Source organism: Microcebus murinus, chromosome 10 (genome assembly GCF_040939455.1).
Source record: "Microcebus murinus isolate Inina chromosome 10, M.murinus_Inina_mat1.0, whole genome shotgun sequence".
Classification (NCBI taxonomy): domain Eukaryota; kingdom Metazoa; phylum Chordata; class Mammalia; order Primates; family Cheirogaleidae; genus Microcebus; species Microcebus murinus.
The window spans coordinates 78,463,019-78,469,715 of record NC_134113.1 but is presented as its reverse complement, the minus strand read 5'-3'; positions in this window follow the sequence as shown (position 1 = coordinate 78,469,715).

Genomic DNA, 6,697 nt, shown 5'->3' with positions numbered 1-6,697 from the left:
TCATCATCTGGACTTTCTGATCAGTTAGATATGGATGTAAGATTCAGCTTTGCCACTAACTGGTCCACCTTGGATAAGCTACCAAGTCTCTTTAAGCCTTGGTTTTCCCATCTGTAACTAGGGAAGCTTTTATGAGAATTAAATGAGATACTATACATGCAGTGTTTAACACAATCTCTTGTATGTGTTGTGCACTCAATAAATGATATATGTTATTATTATCATTAAACACAAGAGACACAGGGAGTACCATGGGAGCAGTATTCTCAAAGCCAATTCATGCTTCATAGGATCTTCATAGAATGCTCTTCCCAACTATGCCAGTTGACAGCCCAGCCAGATTTCTGGTGTCATCACCAGGAAGCCATCCTGGAACCTTAAGACTGGGTCATGGGAGCCTCATCCTTAGGGCCAAAGCCATGTATCTATTTTTTTTTTTTTTTTTGAGACAGAGTCTCGCTTTGTTGCCCAGGCTAGAGTGAGTGCCGTGGCGTCAGCCTAGCTCACAGCAACCTCAAACTCCTGGCTCAAGCAATCCTCCTGCCTCAGCCTCCCGAGTAGCTGGGACTACAGGCATTCGCCACCATGCCCGGCTAATTTTTTGTATATATATTAGTTGGCCAATTAATTTCTTTCTATTTTATAGTAGAGACGGGGTCTCGCTCTTGCTCAGGCTGGTTTCGAACTCCTGACCTCGAGCAATCCGCCCGCCTCGGCCTCCCAGAGAGCTAGGATTACAGGCGTGAGCCACCGCGCCCGGCCATGTATCTATTTCTATCTTAGCATTTTACTTGAAATTATGTCTTTCTGTGTCCATCTCCCAAATTAATGTATTTCTTTTGGGCAAGGGCCACAGTCTTTGTATTCCCAACATTTTGTGCCTGACACATAGTGCGTGCTTCAGTGAGAGTTTATACAAAGGACTCCACCCTCTCCTTCAAGGCCCACATACCAATTAGGAACTAAATTCCTCTATTTCTACTTCCTTAAAATCTTTCTTATCTACTTCCTTCCTCTTCATGCCCACTATTGTAGCTTTAGTTCAGGTTTTTTATCATTTTTGCTTGTACTCTAGTTAATACCATCCTAACCAGTCTCCTTTTCTTGGTCTCTCCAATTGTTCCTCCCCAAAACTATGAAATGGATCTTTCCAAAATCTAACCTGAAAACATCACTTTGAGAACTGAGACCACCTGCATCCACATAGCTTTTCTATCAGGACCAAGAACTGAGGCCACATATGTCAATATGACATTATTTTTAAAGAAAATGCTTAAGAAGATCAGACTATAATAAACCAATGATAAATAATTCCACTGTTTGATTCAGGAACTTCATGAAGAACAATTTATTTGCTCATTTGGGCAAACAAACTCTTCTCAGGAATTTAGGTTGCTCAAACAGGCAAATGGCTCAAATATTATTTAGGTATCAAGACTCACTTTAAGAACTTTCTTCCCAGCTTCTACCAATCCTAAACTATTTTTTGTGACCTTTACCTAATCCCAATCAGAGACCTTCATTGAAAGGATCTTGAGCCACTTGAGCCCCCTCCAACCCTATAAATATGTGCTCTGACTTCCCTCTTCTGAGACACTATGACAGCTCTGTCAATTTAGCACTCTTCCTTACCTCAGCAAGTTAATAAACTAAGCTTTGCTTGATCAATAGATTATTGGGGTTTTTTGGGAAGCTGGCAGTTGATTGACACTGCCTTGCTAAAAATTCTTTACTGATGCTGCAGTATCTAAATAAAATGGTCCTCAAACTTAATCGCCTACCAGCATCATCTGAAAAATTTTTTGCAAATACAGATTCCTAGAAACCTCTCCACACTAGTTAAAATCACAGACAGTGGGGGTAGAGTGGAGGCACCAGCAATGTGTATTATTTTTTTAAAAAATCAATGACATTTAGAAATCCAACATCATAACCCAAAATGATAAAGTCCAAACTTTGCTCAAGACATAGGAAGCTTTTTGTGATCTGGCCCTAGCTCACCCATGTGTCCCTGTCTCCTACTGCATGCTTTATACTAGAGCTGTACAAACTACTGGCCATTCCTTGGACAAGATGTGTGATTTTACCACTGCATCTCACATGCACTCTCCTTCCTTCATGTAGAATGGTCTTCCCTATGTGCTCACTTCATGAATTTCTACTTAATGCTTTAATATTTAACTCATGTCAACTTTCCCTTTCTTTTCTTATTGGAGATCTCTAAGTAGAATTAATAGCATCTTTTCCTGTGCTTTATAAAGTATTTTGACCATATATAGTTGTTAGGCCTTATCACATAGCTGTGATATTTATCAACATGCTTGTCATCCCTTCTCGACCACTGACCTGGAGAGACCTAGAAATGTCTTATTTATCTTGGCTTACCTGATGCCCCTCAAAGTGCCTGACCTATCAATGTTTGGTAAATGAATAAGTTACTGACATGTAAAATATCTTAGCTCAGGAATAACTGGCTTGATAAGCTAAGGGAAAGACTTTAGTGTTTCAGCCTATTTCTCTCACTTCTAGACAGAGAATATGAATTCATGAGCAAGCCAAAGTATTTGATGTTTCAGTTAATGATTCTTGGTAGGGCCCTCAATTTCTTTTAATTGCTGGGTTTACACTTCCCAAAGACAATCTGGGGCAAGATGCACCATTGGATTTTTTTTTTTTTTTTGCATATAGAGTAAAAGTGTGAGGAGGGAACTGAATGTCCCAATGGGAAATTCTCACTGCCCCTATGGGGCAGAGAAGCTCAGAGAGGCAGACTAGCCAAGGCCTCCAGCTAGAAAAAGTAAAGGAACCCGATTCAGACCTGCAAATGATGCCCGGAATGATGGCTAAAATTAACTTGGTCTCACAGAATTTCTGCCCTGAGATAACCCAAGGATTATAAAATCCTATCTTGTTTTTTACTCCTCCTTTAGTTCCCTACTTACTTGCTCTGAATCCATTTTATTGTGGTTTCCAAATCATTTTTCAGAGAGGTTTTCTTAAAGATTAATTTCGAAAATTATTGATAATAACCAACTCGGGCTCCCTTCTTTTTACAGGGAGGGAAGATTAGGTCTAAAATATGAAGGTGTACCCTAAAGAAAGAAAGGAAAAGAGAGAGAGAGAGAGAGAGAGAGGCTTTCCAAAAACAGTTTGGGCAACATTATTTGTGATAGCTAAAAACTGGAAAGTAACCAAATTAGCAACAGTAGAATAGACAAAGAAATTGTGAAATATCCAAATAATGGAACATTATAAAACAAGTGAACTAAAACTGCAAGCAACAAAAGGAATTAAACTCATAGACATAGTATTAAGAGGAAGAAAACAGGTTCCACTTACAAGATTTCAAATAATCCATGGTGTTAGAAGACAGGATAGTGGTTATTTTGGGGGCCAGAAAATGACTGGAAAAGGGCATTACAGTCTTTTCTGGTGTTAATAATGTTCTGGGTTTTGTCTATTTGTTTTCCCTCATTTGTTTAATCTGGGTGATGGCTACCCAGGTATGTTTATTTTGTGACACTTCATTGAGCTGCTCCTTGGGATTCGTGCCCTTTTCTGTATGCACATCAACACACAGGCACACAGTTTTGGGTAACCAGTCATGGTGATCAGGTTTGCTGCAGTAAAAACCAATTTTCCAAACCTCTGTAGTTTACAACACAAACATTCATGTCATTGTGGTAAGCAGAATTCTAACATGACCCCCGTGGTCTCCATTCCCTGGTGTGATGTGACTTCCTTGAGTATGTTATATTACATGGCAAAGAGAGTTTATGATGAGAGATTATCTGGGTGGACCTAATCTAACAACATGAACCCTTTAAAAGCAGAAAGTTTTCCCTGACTGATGGTCAGAGATTTGCAAGGAGGGGCTCAATGCACCATTGATGACTTGAAGGCAGAGGTGATCACGCTGAAAAGACCTGAGAGCAGCCTCGAGAAACTGAGAGTGACATTTAGCCAACAGCAGGCAAGAAAATGGGGACCTCAGTCCTACCCCCCATGGGAGTAAATTCTGCCAATAATTAGTGAGCTCAGAAGAGAACCCTGAGCCCTAGATGTAAATGGCAGCTTGATTTCAGCCCAGCGAGACCCTTAGCAGTGTGTCCAATAGCACCGTGCCCAGACCTGACCTATAGTGACTACAAGATAATAAATTTGTAATTGTTTTAAGCTGCTAAGTTTGTAGTGATTTGTTATTCAGTGATAGGAAACCAATGCATACTTGATCACATGTTGGCAGCTTTGGGTTGGCAGCTGCTGACACCCTGCTCAGCTCTGCTCCACGTGACTTTATATTCCAGAGCCCATGTTGAAGGAGCTATTGGGAACATTCATATGATAGAGCGAAAAGAGCAAGGAAGCTGACAAAAATCCACGATGTCTAAAGGATATGGTGTTCATCATGTCCACTCATACTCCAGTGTTCAAAGCAGGTGGCACGCCCATGCCTAGAGCCAATGAGGCAGGATGTATGGTCTTCTTTCAGGGAAACAGAGATTGAATAATTTTGAAAACTAATACAATCTACCACCATAGAATGTTATCGTTATGACTTAATTGGGAAGAGCAGAATCTTTGAAATCAGAAAGACTTGAGTTTTTCCTGCTGAATAGGGGTGAAGTAATAAAAAAAAAAAAAAAGAAAGACTTGAGTTTGAATCTTGGTGACACCACCTTACTGGTTTTGTGACCATAGAGCTGTTAAGAAATCTCTCTGAGCCTCAATCTCTTAAATGGTAAATACCTACCTTACAGGATTGGTGTGAATATTCAATATATCAGTATGATGCCTGATAGATACTATAATATGTGCTTGGTAAATAGTAATATTAGACTTGGCCTCTTTGTCAAGGAGTCATCAGAATATAATAATCCCAAAGGGAGAAGTCAGGGAACAAAAGCCATATCTAAACACACCTCCTTTCCCTAATTTTCCTAATAAAATTAAGGCAGAGTCCCAAATGCCTAATACCATTATATACTATTTCTTTGAACACTGTAGTTATAAATCACTTAGAGTAAAGGGAATATAATATTACCCTTCCGAATGGGATCATTAAATGCAATCAATATCAGAAGTGGAATTACTTTATAATTACCTTTCCAAATTGATGATTCACTTTAACACCTACTCTCGGCTTGTGAAAATGTTGTCATAAAGCCATAATTATCACAGTTGGAAAACTGGCCAAATCAAACAGTGCATAATACTTTGTCCTGGGATTGTTTAGACTTTCTTTATAAATTTGCCCAGATGATTTTAAAACCTGTTTCAGGTTTTTAGTTCACAGTACCTATCTCTCTTAAAATAACAATTATTACTTGTTATTTTTTCATCCTCAATCCACTATTCAGGGTTTTAACTTTTTTCTTATTATGTAAAACATAACTATCACACACACACACACACACACACACACACAAAGTGAAGCCAGTACCTTTTAGCAAGAAGAAGAAAAAAGTTAAGTGGCTCCAAAATAATAAAACAGAAATAACTTCATTCCACATTTTGGTGTGTATTCTTCTAATTTTTTCCATGAAAAGAGGGAGAGAGAGAGAGAGAGAGAGAGAGAGAGAGAGAGAGAGAGAATAGAATGTATGTATATACATACAAACAGATATGTTTGTATGTCTGTGTATTTACACATACTTCTTTTAAAAATGGGTTTATATAGTATATTCTATTTTATAACTTGCTTTTTTATTTAGTTATATACATACAAACAATTAATGTTTATACTTAGTGATTCAATGGTTATATTTAATGATTCTATGTATTTTTCATTCAGTACCTTATTATTGGATATTTAGATTAGGTGACATTTTCTATTATTCAGTCTCTTAAACAGAGAGGTTTTACTAGTCCATATATATGAATTAGGGGAAACCAGGTCACAGGGCTTGGTGTCCCAGGCACCAGCCAGACATTGCCTGTACTCCCCCCCAACTCGCCCCTCTGATCAGATGCCATCCTTGGCAGCTCTGCTCTTAAACTTCCACATGTATACTGGAAAGGTTAAAGAAAAATAAGCACAGAACCTCTCTCAGAATGGATAAGTCTTTTTTGAAATTTCCAGCCATTTTGTTTTATTCAGAGTTGCCAGTTGATATTTTAAAGTATCTACATCTTGTTTTTATTAATATTAACTGCCCTTTCCAAGATTTGCCTTTACTGACTGATTAGGTTCTCTGGGAAAGGCTGTCAAAACAGGCTAAATTGCCATGGACTTGATAGGTCACAGATGCATATGGTGACCTTGTGTAAAGTGTTATCACAGAGGTGCCCATAACTAAAAAACTCAGGTGCTTTTTTGTTCCCCTCTGAAACAAATATTGCAAAGGCAGCCTTATGTTCCAATTCTTCTTCTTTTGCTTCAGACCAAGGAAATGATTGCTCATAAAGTCTTCAAAAGAACTAGCAATGATGACTCTCAAATGCCCTGAATTCAGCCATTGTTACAGAAACATGACTGCTTTTATGGGCGAAACAATTGCATATTATTATTTCTTTTTTTTTTTACATACAAGGAATTAAATGGAAGTCTCCCTCTGCCTCCACTAAGAGCTCCCTTTGGAGAGACGCGAAGCCAATTACCCAGGAGCCGTGGACACTGACCTCTAGCCTGTCTCCCCTGGTCCCAGCCTCCCCTTGTCTCCCGGGCTCCCACTGCAGCCCTTTTGATGAATGTGCT